The following is a 15,496-nucleotide window of genomic DNA, read 5'->3' as shown; positions in this document are numbered from 1 at the left end:
TCAAGCCAAACCTGGCATTCTTTCAATTCTCAGTTTTACCTTTGATGATAGTGTTGCCTGTATTGGATCTGCTTCAGGCACATTTCTAGTTCAAAAGCACAAATAAAGTCTATTTCAACTGAAAGATCTGTGACCTCAACACTGGGGCTCAGCCTTACACTATGTTATGGTAATTCATTCAAAGTTAGTTACTGCAACTCCCCTTCTGCCAACTCTGCAGCCCATGGAATTCTTGTCCTGGGTGGGAGGTATTCTCCCTGTGGCTATCTTGCAGATGGCAAGTACACACATGGACCTCCTTGAGATGAAGAGCCTTGACTGCCCCATTGCCAGTTCCTTTGATATTAGAGGTAGCCCCCAGACTGAGTTCCAGAGAGTCATATTTGATTTTAGATCAAAGTGGCTGAGCAACTCTCATTCTTTTATATCTGAGTGCAGCATTTGATACTCTTTCTTTTGCATAATGTCATGATCCATCATTCTGCTAGAATTAGTGCTGTAGTACAGCTTTTTCTTGGTTACAATTTATTCCTTCAGGTAGAGTACAGGCTGCCCTGTATCTCCTTCTCTTTCTGTCTTTAATGCTTTAATTTGTGGAGTTTTATAGGGTTCCTCACATAGTCCTACTCTGATCAACCTTATCAACCTTTTTAGCTCTTCTCATTAAATACTTTGCCTGTTGTTCAATTTGCTCGGGTGATGACACTACAATAATTGTGTCATTTACCAATAATCTGGGGTCAGACTCAGTGCCTTCTATTGTCAGTGGCTTCATAGATGAAGTTTGACTTTTTTTTTAGCTTAATGTTGACGAAATGGAGGTGCTTTTCTTTGGATGCCTTGTCTTCTTTTAGATGTAGTTGTTGAGGATGATCTGCTTGTCATCAGCAAAGTCACCAAGGTAACTTCCTACTGGTTCTTCCATTTACTTACTATGTGTGAACAATCATGCCATCAATTTCAGCAGATAGCCAGAAGGTGATGATTCAGTTTCTTATTCTTCCTAGTCCAGATGAGTGCAACAAGCTGTTTCCACATCTTCCATCTGTTGATGAGATGGCAAAGAGTCCAAAAAGTATCAGCTCGACTGTTACCTGGTCTCTCTTTTAACTCTGATATTTCTCATCACCTAAGCTCCCTTAGTTACCTTCTAGTGGCTAAAAGATTCATTTTCAATGCGCTCTGCCTGTGTGACATGACTGCGTGTAAGTTAAGTTAAAAATATTTTATTGAATTTTTTGGTTATGAACTGATAAAGACAATACAGAAAACATTGTTATTTGGAAAAAATACCTAAAGAACAAAGTATAAATCATCCATTAACAGTAAAAGTACAATAGGTATTTAGATAGTACATATACATGAGAAGACTGCGTTTAATTTAGCACCAATATATCTTCAGGCTCTTGTTGAAAGGTATATCCTCCATACATTCCAGTGCTCGTCCTCTGGCAGCCAAGTCCTGGAATTACCATACCTAGGACAGTCACACCTGCCCTTAACTCAGAACTCAAGGCTTGGTGTTTAGGATATAATCAGGCACTGACCTTTTGCATAGCCTAAGTGCCAGGACACACTTTTTGAGGGTAGATTTCATTTTTGGATGTGCGTGAGAAAATGTATGAGTCTGTCTTCCAAGACTACTGTCTTTGTGAGAAAGTGAGTTTATTGCACTGCTGTTTCTATTGACAGCAAATTAATTTTTCAGAAATGTATGCTTTGTTGTTTCAGCAGAAACAGATGAAAGATAATAATATTTACTTGAATGAGATATGATGCTTCCTGCTTTCATTCTGCTGTATTTAGTGCTGAAAATAACAGGTTCTACTGTTACCCAATTAAAGGTCCCCAACTTGCCAACCTTAGTAAGAATGTGTCAAACCGATCCACGTCGTCCCTTACCTTGTCCTTGCTTGAAGCCCTCTTGGATGACGCAGATGATTTCGCAGAGACGCAAGGGACCAACTTCCCAAATCACTAACTAAAACTTACTGATTCTATTAGTTAACAGCAAGATTTAAACTAGGAATTAGGGAGGAGGGCCGGTACTGGACGTTGAAGTGTAGAATTTTGTTCTTGCTGTCGACCTGCGAAGCAACAAGCACAAAAGACTTTAGAAATCTAAACAAAGAGGAATTCTCCTAACTATTCTGTGGCTTTTTAACTATTCTAACTAACTCGTTTAAAACCTGTTTAAAACCTAAGTCAGACTGGGTGTTCAGATGTTCCCCTACCTGCGATCAGTAAGGTGTTGGCTTTCGTCCAGTAATTCTTTCGAGGGTTGAGATGATGAAGTCGTCAGACGTCCTCTAGGATTGTTGGTCAGCTTGTATAGTCAGGAAGTATTGTCAGGAAGTTGTTGCACACTAAAAAATAAGAGGAAGTATTACTTTAAATTCTTTAAAGGACTCTTTGCAAACCTACCTAACTATTCCTGTCACTTACTTGACATGAACTTCTTGCTTCTTGGTCTTGGGGTTCTTGTATTTTCCTCAGTTCAAATAAAAATAAGCACAGACCCAAAATACACAATATCCTAAACGTCTTCCTTCAATCACCTTATCCTTTGAGCTCAAAAAACTAAAATTCACTTTCTAAATTATTTCACAACATTATACATACATGTATCCAGTAAACAAATGTTCTCTCACATTTAGAATTGCAATAACGATTATAAATCAGAAATGTTCAAAGTCTCTTCTTTGCATTTTCTTTTGCAAGTTTAGAGTTCCAAAAATTACTGTTGACCTTTCTTGCGAAGGGCGCCTTTAAATATTCAAAGTACTTAGCTTTCTACTCTTGACTTTCTGGATTCTTGCTCCGATGAAAATAAGAGGAAACGCCTTGAAGAGAAGCAGCTTGGAAGTCCTGCCGGAATCGAAATGCCATCTGGTAAGTTCCCTAGCTGAGCTGCCTCCAGACGCGACCTTCGCTGGAAGAAATCCGAAGGCAAAGCGGCTTCTAGAAGGCTGGGTGCAGTTTAAATACTGGACCGCACCCAGCCGCTCCCTGTTACGCACCAGAACGTGCGTGAAGACGAAGTCTTCCATCATTCTTGGATGCGCACCAAAATGTGCGTGCGAGGGATGCAGGGAGAGAATGACGAGACCTTCAATGTGCAAGGTCTCGGATTCACTCTGCGCTAAGTTCAAACCTCTAAAACTGAATGTAAAAACATCGCATGGCACAGCAAAGGCATGGTTAATCATGAAATTAAATACCAAAAGGTACGAAGTGCAAAAGTATCAGACACACTCAATCACACTGACAATGTAGCGTGCGGGGCGCACGGGACAGGGGCGGGTTTCAAAAGGGAGAATACTGCATGTGTCAAGAGGGCATGTGTAGCGTGATTCTCAGGGACATGCGTAGGGGTAGGCAAATCATGACAGTACTCCCTCCTCAAGATCCCCCCAAGAACAGTGGAAACGGGTTTAGGTTTATCAGGATGTCTTAAATGAAAGAGTCGGACCACTCTGGGAGCATTTTTAAGATGTTCTAAAGGTTCCCATGATCTTTCCTCAGGGCCATAACCTTTCCAATCTATGAGGTAAAAAAGTCTTCCCCTCACTCTTTTTGAATCAAGGATTGATTTAACTTCAAACTCAGGGTGACCTTCAACCATGATGGAAGGCGGAGATCTTGGAACACGAGTTTGGGGATGGAAAGGTTTAATCAGAGAGACATGGAAAACAGGGTGTATCAAATACTTGTGAGGAAGAATCAATCTTACACAAACTGGGTTAATTATTTTTTCAATAGAAAAGGGACCAATAAACTTTGGATTAAATTTCCTGTTTCCTTTTAACTTCAAGTTTTTTGTACTCAACCACACTTTCTCCCCAGCTTCATACCGAGGTTGCTCAGTTCGATGTTTATCCTTGGCTTCTTTTTGAGATTCTTTTGCTTTGGCCAGGTTGAATTTAGCTTCTTCCTGAATGGAGAATAACTTGGATACATAATCAGAAACCGCAGGTACAGACTCATCGTTGTTAGAACCTTCGGGAATACTTTTAGGATGGAATCCGAAATTACAAAAGAATGGGGACATTTTAATGGAAGAATGTTCGGAGTTATTGTAGGCGAATTCCAAAGGACTTAAAAGATCGGACCATTCTTCGGAAACATTAGGCAACATACAACGAAGATATTGTTCAATTGTTTGATTAGTTCGTTCCGTTAAACCATCTGTTTGAGGATGATAGCTAGAAGATAAACGAACTTCCATATGTAACAAAGAACTCAGTTTTTGCCAAACTTTAGAAATAAATTGGGACCCCCTATCAGAAATAACCACCGAAGGAATCCCATGTAGCCTTATCACATGAATCAGGATTAAATGAGCAAGTTCTAATGCTGTAGGAAGCTTTTTTAAAGGAATAAAATGGGCCATTCGGGTGAACCGATCTACAACTGTCAAAATTGTATTGAATCCCTTCTTGGTTTCAGGTAGTTCGACAATAAAATCTAATGATATTGTATGCCAGGGTTGAGGTGGAATTGGTAGGGGCATTAATAAACCACTAGGAGCTTGATGAGAGGTTTTGTGCTGAATACAAATGCTGCAAGTTTCTACAAATTGTTGGATGTCTTTGAACATGGAAGGCCACCAAACGTTTCTCTTAATAAGTTCCATAGTTTTCAAAATGCTTGGGTGAGCAGACAACATAGTATCATGGTGAAGATGGATTATGGATTTTCGAATCTTTTCATTAGGAACAAAAATTAAACCATGAACCATCATTAAACTGTCTTTCTCAAGTAGAAAAGGATGATCTTTTTTCCATAACTCAGAATCCTTTTCACTCAAAGCTTTCTTGATGTCATCGATTATGTCACAAACAGATAAACTACCCTGGAAACAAGAAGTTGGGATTACAGGATGAACAATTTCAGGTTGATCAGGGCCCTTATCTCCTATTCTAGATAAAGCATCCGCTTTTAGGTTCTCTTTTCCAGGACGATATGTAATTACAAAATTGTAATCATTGAAGAACATAGACCAACGTAATTGTCTAGCAGATAGTGCTTTTACAGATCTTAGAGCTTGAAGATTTCTGTGGTCTGTATAAATAGTTACCGGATGACGAGCCCCTAACAAGTAGTGACGCCATTCTTCAAACACTGCCTTTATTGCCAATAACTCTTTATCAGCAATAGCATAATTTTGCTCAGCTTCCGACAACTTTCTTGAATAGTAAGCTATAGGATGCATTTGGCCGGTATCCGAATTTCGTTGTGAAAGAATTCCGCCCAAGGCGAATTGGGATGCATCTGCTTCTACTATAAAGGGTTGACTGGGGTCTGGATGACATAAAATTGGAGCTAGAGTAAACTTCTTCTTTAATTCCTGGAAGGCTTCATCAGCAGCAGGAGACCATAAAAATTTTACTCCTTTTCTCAACAACTTGGTAATGGGTGTTATAATTTGAGAAAAGTCCTGAATAAATCTGCGGTAGAAATTTGCAAATCCCAGGAAACTTTGAATTTGTTTCACAGAAGAGGGGCTCGGCCAAGTTGTTACAGCTTCTACTTTTTTTGGGTCCATTTCTATTCCATCTGAACTGATAATATAGCCCAGAAAGTCCACCTTAGAGACATGAAACAGACTTTTTTCCAATTTCACAAAGAGTGAGTTCGAAAGTAGTTTTTGAAGAATGGCGCGAACTTGTTGTACATGTTCTTCCTCTGAACCTGAATAGATGAGAATATCGTCTATGTAGACTACACAACAGATGTCTATGAATTCATGTAAAACCTCATTTATAAAAAACTGGAAGGCGGCAGGAGCGTTACAAAGACCAAATGGCATTACTTGGTATTCGAAGAGACCAAATTTTGTGCGGAATGCTGTCTTCCATTCGTCTCCTTTTCTTACCCTAACTAAATGATAAGCTCCTCGCAAGTCCAGTTTTGTATAAATCTTAGCCTTTTTTATTTGGTCCAAAAGTGTAGGAATCAGAGGTAGGGGGTACCTATTCTTAATGGTGACATTGTTTAAGGCTCTATAATCTATGCACGTGCGCAATTCCCCTCCCTTCTTTGGAATGAAAAAATGAGCTGATGAAACCAGAGATTTTGAGTGTCTAATGAATCCGTTAGCTAGGTACTCATCTAAGTATTCTCTCAGATGGACATTTTCAGCTTCTGTAAGAGCATATATCCGACTGCAGGGTAAGGTTGCTCCAGGCATTAAATCAATCCTACAGTCAAAATCCCTATGTGGTGGAAGGGTGTTGGCCTTCTTTTTGTCAAATACGTCAGTTAGATCATTATACTCCGATGGAACCCCATCCAAAATCAGAATGTTAGGCGATTCTATTCCAAAGTCGAAACCCTGAATCACGTCCTTAGATCTTTTAATAAGGAAACAGTGATCAGTACAAATAGAAGATTTAAAAGTTATTGACTTGGTTACCCAATCTATAAGCGGGTTATGTTTTACCAACCAAGGGATTCCTAGTATCATTTTAAATTGAGGAGCATCAATGATGTCAAACTGTATCCTTTCTCTATGTATAGGAGAGCAATCCATTTCCAATAATTCAGTCTGTCTATTTACAGGACCCGAAGTCAATTCCTTGCCATCCACTGCTCTAACCGTCTCAGGATGGTCCTTAAACAGAGACTTGAAACCTAACTGGAGGAAGAAATGAGAGTCAATGAAATTTCCTGTGGCTCCTGAATCTATAATGGCTTCTACCTTTCTAGTGTGAGATTCAAGAAGCAGACCTCGAAGTTCAACTAGAATAGAAAAGTGTCTACAGCCGATGGGAGGAAGAGTTGAGGCCAAACTAGAGAACAAACCCGATAAACTGACCTCTCCCTTTACCGAGTTTTCTAGTTTTCCGTCTTTTCTTGTGTGATGGCTAAGTTAGATGATTTAGTTTTAAACTTATTAGGTCTTGTGGGGCATTCCTTTACAAAGTGTCCTGTCTTTCCACAATAAAGGCACTGATTTAACCGTCGCCTCCTTTCTTTTTCCTCCTTTGTTAAAGGACCTCGGATAGAACCTATTTGCATAGGTTCTACAGTATCAGATTTGGAGCTCGTTTCTCGGTTAGGTACTGATTTTTCTTTGAAGAAAGCTAACTTATGCTCCAGCTTCCCCTTTTCTCCCTTTCTCTCAGAAATACGATGATCCAACTTAACCACTAAGTCAATGAATGCACTAATGTCTTCAGGAGGTTCTAAAATTTGAGTTATCATATCCTTTAGTTCGTCTCTTAAACCTCTGTAGAAGATTGAGACTCTTTTGTCGTAGGGCCAGTCTGCTTCTAAAACCAAACGGTTAAAGGTAGAAATGTAATGTAATAAATCAGATGAACCTTGCTTTAATCCTAAAAGCTCATTGTCTGTGGACTGAACAAAAAGATGTTTTGCAAACATCTTCTTTAAAGCCCTCTCAAAGTTTTTGAAGTTGTACAAAATCTGATCATTATTTTCCACTAAGGGGACTGACCAAAGAGCTGCGTCTCCACCCATGTAGGATAACATAAACGCTACTCTGGAGGAATCATCAGGAAAGGCTGAAGTTTTAGCTATAAAGTGCAAATGACATTGTTGGAGAAATACAGAGAATTTGTTACAATCCCCATAAAATCTCTCAGGTGGGGCTAAAGGGGTTGGAACCGGAGTTACAACTTGGATTTGTGTTTGAGAACCAGAGCTAGAGGATGAACTCTGGAAAGTGGCTGGTTTCAAAACTGACTTCTGATGAACAGAGTCTTGAAGAGAGGACAGATCTCTGCGTAAGGCAGCATTATCCTATCTAATTGCGTCTAATACTGTGGCCAAGTCCTGCAGGGTAATTTGATCCATTGCGTCTGGGCGAAATTATCAACGTGGGCTTTGCCTTCTGTCAAACCGATCCACGTCGTCCCTTACCTTGTCCTTGCTTGAAGCCCTCTTGGATGACGCAGATGATTTCGCAGAGACGCAAGGGACCAACTTCCCAAATCACTAACTAAAACTTACTGATTCTATTAGTTAACAGCAAGATTTAAACTAGGAATTAGGGAGGAGGGCCGGTACTGGACGTTGAAGTGTAGAATTTTGTTCTTGCTGTCGACCTGCGAAGCAACAAGCACAAAAGACTTTAGAAATCTAAACAAAGAGGAATTCTCCTAACTATTCTGTGGCTTTTTAACTATTCTAACTAACTCGTTTAAAACCTGTTTAAAACCTAAGTCAGACTGGGTGTTCAGATGTTCCCCTACCTGCGATCAGTAAGGTGTTGGCTTTCGTCCAGTATTTCTTTCGAGGATTGAGATGATGAAGTCGTCAGACGTCTTCTAGGATTGTTGGTCACCTTGTATAGTCAGGAAGTATTGTCAGGAAGTTGTTGCACACTAAAAAATAAGAGGAAGTATTACTTTAAATTCTTTAAAGGACTCTTTGCAAACCTACCTAACTATTCCTGTCACTTACTTGACATGAACTTCTTGCTTCTTGGTCTTGGGGTTCTTGTATTTTCCTCAGTTCAAATAAAAATAAGCACAGACCCAAAATACACAATATCCTAAACGTCTTCCTTCAATCACCTTATCCTTTGAGCTCAAAAAACTAAAATTCACTTTCTAAATTATTTCACAACATTATACATACATGTATCCAGTAAACAAATGTTCTCTCAAATTTAGAATTGCAATAACGATTATAAATCAGAAATGTTCAAAGTCTCTTCTTTGCATTTTCTTTTGCAAGTTTAGAGTTCCAAAAATTACTGTTGACCTTTCTTGCGAAGGGCGCCTTTAAATATTCAAAGTATTTAGCTTTCTACTCTTGACTTTCTGGATTCTTGCTCCGATGAAAATAAGAGGAAACGCCTTGAAGAGAAGCAGCTTGGAAGTCCTGCCGGAATGGAAATGCCATCTGGTAAGTTCCCTAGCTGAGCTGCCTCCAGACGCGACCTTCGCTGGAAGAAATCCGAAGGCAAAGCGGCTTCTAGAAGGCTGGGTGCAGTTTAAATACTAGACCGCACCCAGCCGCTCCCTGTTACGCACCAGAACGTGCGTGAAGACGAAGTCTTCCATCATTCTTGGATGCGCACCAAAATGTGCGTGCAAGGGATGCAGGGAGAGAATGACGAGACCTTCAAAGTGCAAGGTCTCGGATTCACTCCGCGCTAAGTTCAAACCTCTAAAACTGAATGTAAAAACATCGCATGGCACAGCAAAGGCATGGTTAATCATGAAATTAAATACCAAAAGGTACGAAGTGCAAAAGTATCAGACACACTCAATCACACTGACAATGTAGCGTGCGGGGCGCACGGGACAGGGGCGGGTTTCAAAAGGGAGAATACTGCATGTGTCAAGAGGGCATGTGTAGCGTGATTCTCAGGGACATGCGTAGGGGTAGGCAAATCATGACAGAATGGAAGGAATAGTCTGCCTTGCCAGGATCAGCTTTTGGACTTGGATATCACTGCCTGTTAATTATTGTGTAGTCACATCTCTGAGCTTAGCAGTGTAAGTGAAATAAAGGTACAGCACTAAGGCTGCAAGGTACGCAGCAAAGCAACTTGCTGTGATGCATTGTGTGAAAGGGGGAGAGCAGAAAAGTGCCATATCTACAATTATATGGTGCACTACTGCTCTCGCATTGCACTGGTGCACATCATGACGGCTAGTGCCAATGCAGTTGTAATTGTGCCTGAATTACGGACATGATATTCCTCCCAGACAGTGACAACATAAGGGATATCTCCCTGCAAACCTATGTTCTAAGAGGCGTATTCCTGTTTGTATGTATGCTGCAGAGTGTAGCACACACCGAAAGAAGAAGGTACAAGGAGAAATAAAGATATTTGTTCTCAGTATGCCACTCTCGGGTAGGCACACCAATTTGGAAGAAACCCAGGATTAATGCCTTAAGTAAATCTGGGTTTGCATCACAGTACATGGGTGGATGCATGGGACTGCCCATTCTCCACCCATGTAATGCCTACCCGATGCAGTGTAAAGCAACATACCTCAAAGCACTGTGGGCCCGATTCATAGAATAAACTTAAGACTCAATCTTAAACTTACTACTATTTTGGTATTCACAGAATGCACTTACTACTTTTGGCATTCACAGAATGCACTTACTACTTTTGCTATTCACAGAATGCACTTACTACTTTTGGTATTCACAGAAGTTAGGATTGTGTCTTAAGACAAACTTAAGACAGACTTAAGTTAAGATGTTGTCTTAAGTCTGTCTTAAGTCTGTCTTAAGTCTGTCTTAAGTTTGTCTTAAGTCTGTCTTAAGTCTGTCTTAAGTTTGTCTTAAGTCTGTCTTAAGTCTGTCTTAAGTTTGTCTTAAGACAAAATTAAGACAAAACCCTAACTTCTTTGAATACCAAATGTAGTAAGTTCATTCTGTGAATGCCAAAAGTAGTAAGTGCATTCTGTGAATACCAATAGAGTAGTAAGTTTAGGATTGAGTCTTAAGTTCATTCTGTGAATCGGGCCCTGTGTTGTGTTACTTTTTTAATTTTTTTATAGGCAACATAATGCCATGCAAATCAGTCCTTGTGTGGCTTTGCAAACCTTGACTAGCATTTTGCATTGTGGAGCAACCACAATACAAAATGTTAGTAAATCTGAGCCTCAATTTCTTTCCATCAAGGGGACTATGGGGCATATTATCAAGGACGGGCGATACATTATCGTCGCTTTTATCGGCAGGAAACTGCAGATAAAGCGGCGATAATGGGCTTGATAATATGCTCTATGGAATTCCTATCGAAGCCCATGTTAGATGTCTTCACATCTAACATGGGCTTCGATAGGAATTCATAGAGCATATCATCAAGCCCATTATCGCCGCTTTATCGGCAGTTTCCTGCCAATAAAAGCGGCGATAATGTATCGACCGTCCTTGATAATATGCCCCTATATTTATAAGTTGAAGATGTTCTCTGATAGGCACCTTTCTGAGATTTTCACTTCTTTAATGACTTCTCAGATGCAAGGTTTATTATTCGCAATTTGGAAGAACAATTTGGGATGTGAGTTATTTCAATCTTGTGTTAAACCTTAGCACAGACAAAACAAAATGACAGTCTGATCCCAGACCTGATGTGCATCAAAGGTCGCTGGTAGTGCATGCACAAGTTCAGCGTATGCACTCCACAATCATATAATTATGGAAGTTTCTGCTATCACAATGCTGAACTGACTGCCTGCTTTTTTGAGCCTGCAGCACATAAAGTGAATTCAAATGCCAAATGTTGGAAGGTAGAAAATTAGTAGTGATAGGTAATGACTTGCCAATCTTAATAAGGCAACAGACACAATAAAAGGGTCAGTCGAGGGCTCAATAAATTAATCCCTTGCTGAACCCTTGGTAGCTGGCAACGAGCTGACAGGTGTAACGTAGGAGGCAGGTGAGTAAAGAATTTTAAAAACACCAATACATTAAATAAGTAAGACACAACACACAATAAAAATCCAACTCCACGAAAACGACAAAAACCAGGGCCCAATTCACAAAGGTAAACTTAGACGTGTGGTCTAAGCTTAGACCAAACGTTTTCAGTTTACGACTTTGGACATTCACAAAGGGCATTTACGAGTACTATCTTTAGGTACGCACTGGGACACACAGTCACACAGGAAATCCATTGTCTCTCTAGCAGGCTACTTCGCACCTCATTAAGACAGCTTGGCTCTCTGCCTGGCAGATGCTGGCCAACCAGGAGAGGGCAGCTGGAAAGCTGGATTTTGGTTTACAAAAAAGAAAGTTTGATAACTTATTGTCTATGATAGTGAATGTAAATCTAACCATGGCAAGTTGTTGGATTTATCACAACTATCATTTTAAGTCCTTGAATTACATTTTTAACTCCTTTCTTTCAACATGTATACTTACATAAAATATTATTTATTAGCCTATGGAACTGTTTGCTACAAAGGGAGAAAATGAAATTGGCAGTTTTTCCCTCACATCTTTTATTTATTTATTTTATTTTTGACATTTATAGAGCGCGAACAATTACCCGCAGGCGTCTCGGCGCTAAACAATTCGCATGACTTCGGATAAGTATTAGCAAAAAGCTCATGAAGGATTTGATGAAGGTTATTGGTCAAATAGCCATGTCTTTAAATATTTGCGGAAATGGAGAAGAGAGGGGCTCATCCTAATGTTTTGAGGCAGAGTGTTCCATAATTTGGGTGCAGCCACTAAAAATCGGCGGTCCTCCCAAGAAACTGTTTTGGATCGTGGGATCACTAACTGGTTTAGGGTGGTGGAACGAAGCTGTCTGCAAGGTGTATAGGGTTTCAGTTGGTCCTTCAGAAAGTGAGGTCCTTGATTGTTGAGTGCCATATACACTATACATAGTGATTTAAACTTAATTCTGTTCCGGATCGTCAGCCAGTGGTATTCCTTAATGGTTTCGGATATGGGCTCGAATTTGGGCGTTCCGGAAAGCAGACATGCTGCGGCGTTCTGTATTGCCTGTAACTTCATCGTGACCCTAACCTGGGCATTAAGGAATAGGCCATCACAATAATCAAGGGACGACAGAACTAAGGAGCTGACCAGAGTTTTGGTCACTGCCTCTGGGAGGAAGGGGCTGATTTTCCTAATCATTCTGAGTGTGTAGTGGGCAATGGTTGCTACCTTATTTGCGTGATCCATAAAGTAGAGACCATCGTCAAAAATGACTCCCAAGTTCCTGACCTTAGCTGTCGGACTGGGAGGTGGTCTGAAGGCTGGTGGCCACCAGCATGAAGACCAAGCTGGTGAGAGGGGTCCAAAAATAACTACCTCAGTTTTTTCTAGATATCTAAATAAAATAATTTTTTCGCCTTTACGATCATTGCTTTATAAAGCGCCAGTGATTCTTTGTAGCATGTCTTACTCGCTGTATCATACGTTTTCCTCCAAAGCCTTTCCTTATTCCTGTTGCATTGTTTTTCTAGTCTTAGTTCATCAGTAAACCATGGAGCAGTCGGTTTGGATCTGTTCCTAGATAGAGATTTAATAGGAATTAGATGATTGGTAGCATGGCCCAGCCAATTCTGGAATTGTTGTGTTGCCGCATTAGGGTCACTAGACACCAATGGGCGGGTACAATCCAGCTGTATTTTCAGGTCTGCTTGGTTTATATTCTTCCAGTCTTTGAATGAACCTAGGTCGACAGAGGTGGTATTCTTACTTGGATAGGTCTTAATTGTCATTTTACTAAATATAGCATAATGATCAGTCCACGGCATCGGTAAGATGTCAGATATATGCAGACCCTCCACATTAGAGAATATGGCATCTAAGGTGTGCCCCGCCGAATGAGTGGCAGAGGAAACCAGTTGTCTTAGCCCCAATGTTTCCATGTCTGCGATAAGGGCGGAGGTGTCGCTATGGTTAACTTGTTCTAAGTGAAAGTTCAGGTCGCCTAGGATCGTGAATGACTTTTCTGTGGCTAGTGATTCCATTATGGAACTTATATTAGCAAGGAAGCCGGTCCTTGTTCCTGGGGGTCGGTATAGTAATATCCCCTTGAAGTTAACGAGAGCAGTGAGCTTAATTCCAAATTGCAGCACTTCACATGAGGTGGATGGAATAGGTACAGTTCTCACTATGAACCGTTCTCTGGCTATAATAGCCAAGCCGCCTCCTCTTTTTCGTACTCTGTCCTGACGATAGGCCTGGTATCCTTTAGGTACTGCGATTACTAAGTCTGCCTCCGAAGAGTCATCGGTCCACGTTTCCGTGACAAAAAGAATGTCTAGATTGTGATCAACGATAAGGTCAGCTATTTCCTGACTCTGCTTGCATAATGAACGTGCGTTATTAAGAGCCATAACAATAGTATCATTGTTAAGATTAGTTTGTTGCTTGGTATGAGCAGAGAAGGTATTTGTGGGTATAAAGCTGTTACAATGTGGGCAGAACGTGGTAAGTTCCTTAATGCAAATTTGGGGTCCAACCTTATGCAGCTGGAAGCAGGCAATGGTCGAAGTTCCATTAAGGAAGTGCGTGAATAAACCAAATTGTGGTCAGTCAGCGGCCGGCCAGGGTTTAGGGCCCTAGGCCCGGTCCGAAGGGGGGCAGACGGGCTTGCCTTTGGCGAGCCGCCGGCGCGCCACTGGCGCGCCCGCTGCTCCCGTCCGCTGCGCGGACGGGGTGGTGTGGTATTCTTATACATGTGCAAGAGGGGATGGAGGAGGGTGGGAGGGTCCAACCACTACACCGCAACCCTTACCTCCCCTCAAGATGGCGGCTGAGGTGGGTCAAGTGAAGTGTCAGTGCCTGGGAGACGGCAGGGGAGAGCCTGTAAACAGCCTCGGAGCGACGCCAGTCTCGCGACGAGGTTAGGGGCTATTTTAAAAGAGTACAGTTTAAAATATCTACAGTTTTATAAAATGCGCTATTTGTATTCAATAACGTGCAATCAATCACACAGAGAGGTAGAGTGGAGATCCCCCGGCTTCCGCCTCAGGGGAGAAGTATGCAAATGTCACGAAGAGTGGCTCCACACCCTTAAGTAATCTGGGAGGGCGGGAGGGTCCAACCACTACACCGCAACCCTTACCTCCCCTCAAGATGGCGGCTGAGGTGGGTCGAGTGAAGTGTCAGCGCCTGGGAGACGGCAGCGCTGTGGGCAGCGGAGAGCCTGTAAACAGCCTCGGAGCGACGCTAGTCTCGCGCTGAGGTTAGGGGCTATTTTAAAAGAGTACAGTTTAAAATATCTACAGTTTTATAAAATGCGCTATTTGTATTTAATAACGTGCAATCAATCATACAGAGAGGTAGAGTGGAGATCCCCTGGCTTCCGCCTCAGGGGAGAAGTATGCAATTCTGAATTATGAAATATGCATTTTATAATGTCCCTGCTTATAGTTACATGGCACCCTACCCCTGGGGCACCTAGAGGGGACCTTAGGGGTGGCTTATATGTAATAATACCATAGATTACTACCTAGGAAGTGTCTTTAATTCCAAAGTAGAATTTGCATATAATTATCATTTAAATGCTGCCTGCAAGGCATGGTTGGCTTTTAACATTACTGCGGGCAACAAAGTAGTGCACACTCTAGTGCAGGAAATCTACAGGGGCTCTAAACCTCCCTGCCCTATTATATACTAGGGACGTACAGGTAATTTGAATGCCACTTGCCTTATCATATACATGGGACTTACAGGGGTCTGTCATTGCCAACTATAATTATACCAAACCAAGTACTTTTAATCAAAGCACAGGCCCTGGGGTCTGGTTAGCAAAGACCACTGAGATATCGGAGTCATAAAACCAGCACCTAGAAGTCAAAATGGGGGCAAAAGTAGGGCGGGCACTGCAAACAGATCCTGATTTTTTCACACTAAATCCTCGATATTTCAAGAAACTGCCCCTGCGCACTCACCCACTATATGACATATACATTAAATTAATATCAGAGAGAAATGGGGAGTCAAACAATACACAAAAATCCCTAGTTAAACAAAATTAAAATTTGTTTTGGGAATTTGTATTGCTTTGATCGGTGAGCATTTTATTAACAAG

At 41.2% G+C, this 15,496-nt stretch overlaps 1 protein-coding gene across 2 annotated transcripts in view; it reads left to right on the top strand.

Moving 5' to 3' along the window:
- Positions 1-15,496, top strand: part of LOC144785887 (metalloproteinase inhibitor 1-like) — a 62,930-nt gene that overhangs the window by 5,598 nt on the left and 41,836 nt on the right. The window lies entirely within an intron of this gene.

The sequence above is a fragment of the Lissotriton helveticus genome, chromosome 10 (genome assembly GCF_964261635.1).
Source record: "Lissotriton helveticus chromosome 10, aLisHel1.1, whole genome shotgun sequence".
NCBI classification, from domain to species: domain Eukaryota; kingdom Metazoa; phylum Chordata; class Amphibia; order Caudata; family Salamandridae; genus Lissotriton; species Lissotriton helveticus.
Note: the sequence above shows the minus strand (reverse complement) of the source record. Positions and strands in the feature narration are given on the sequence as shown.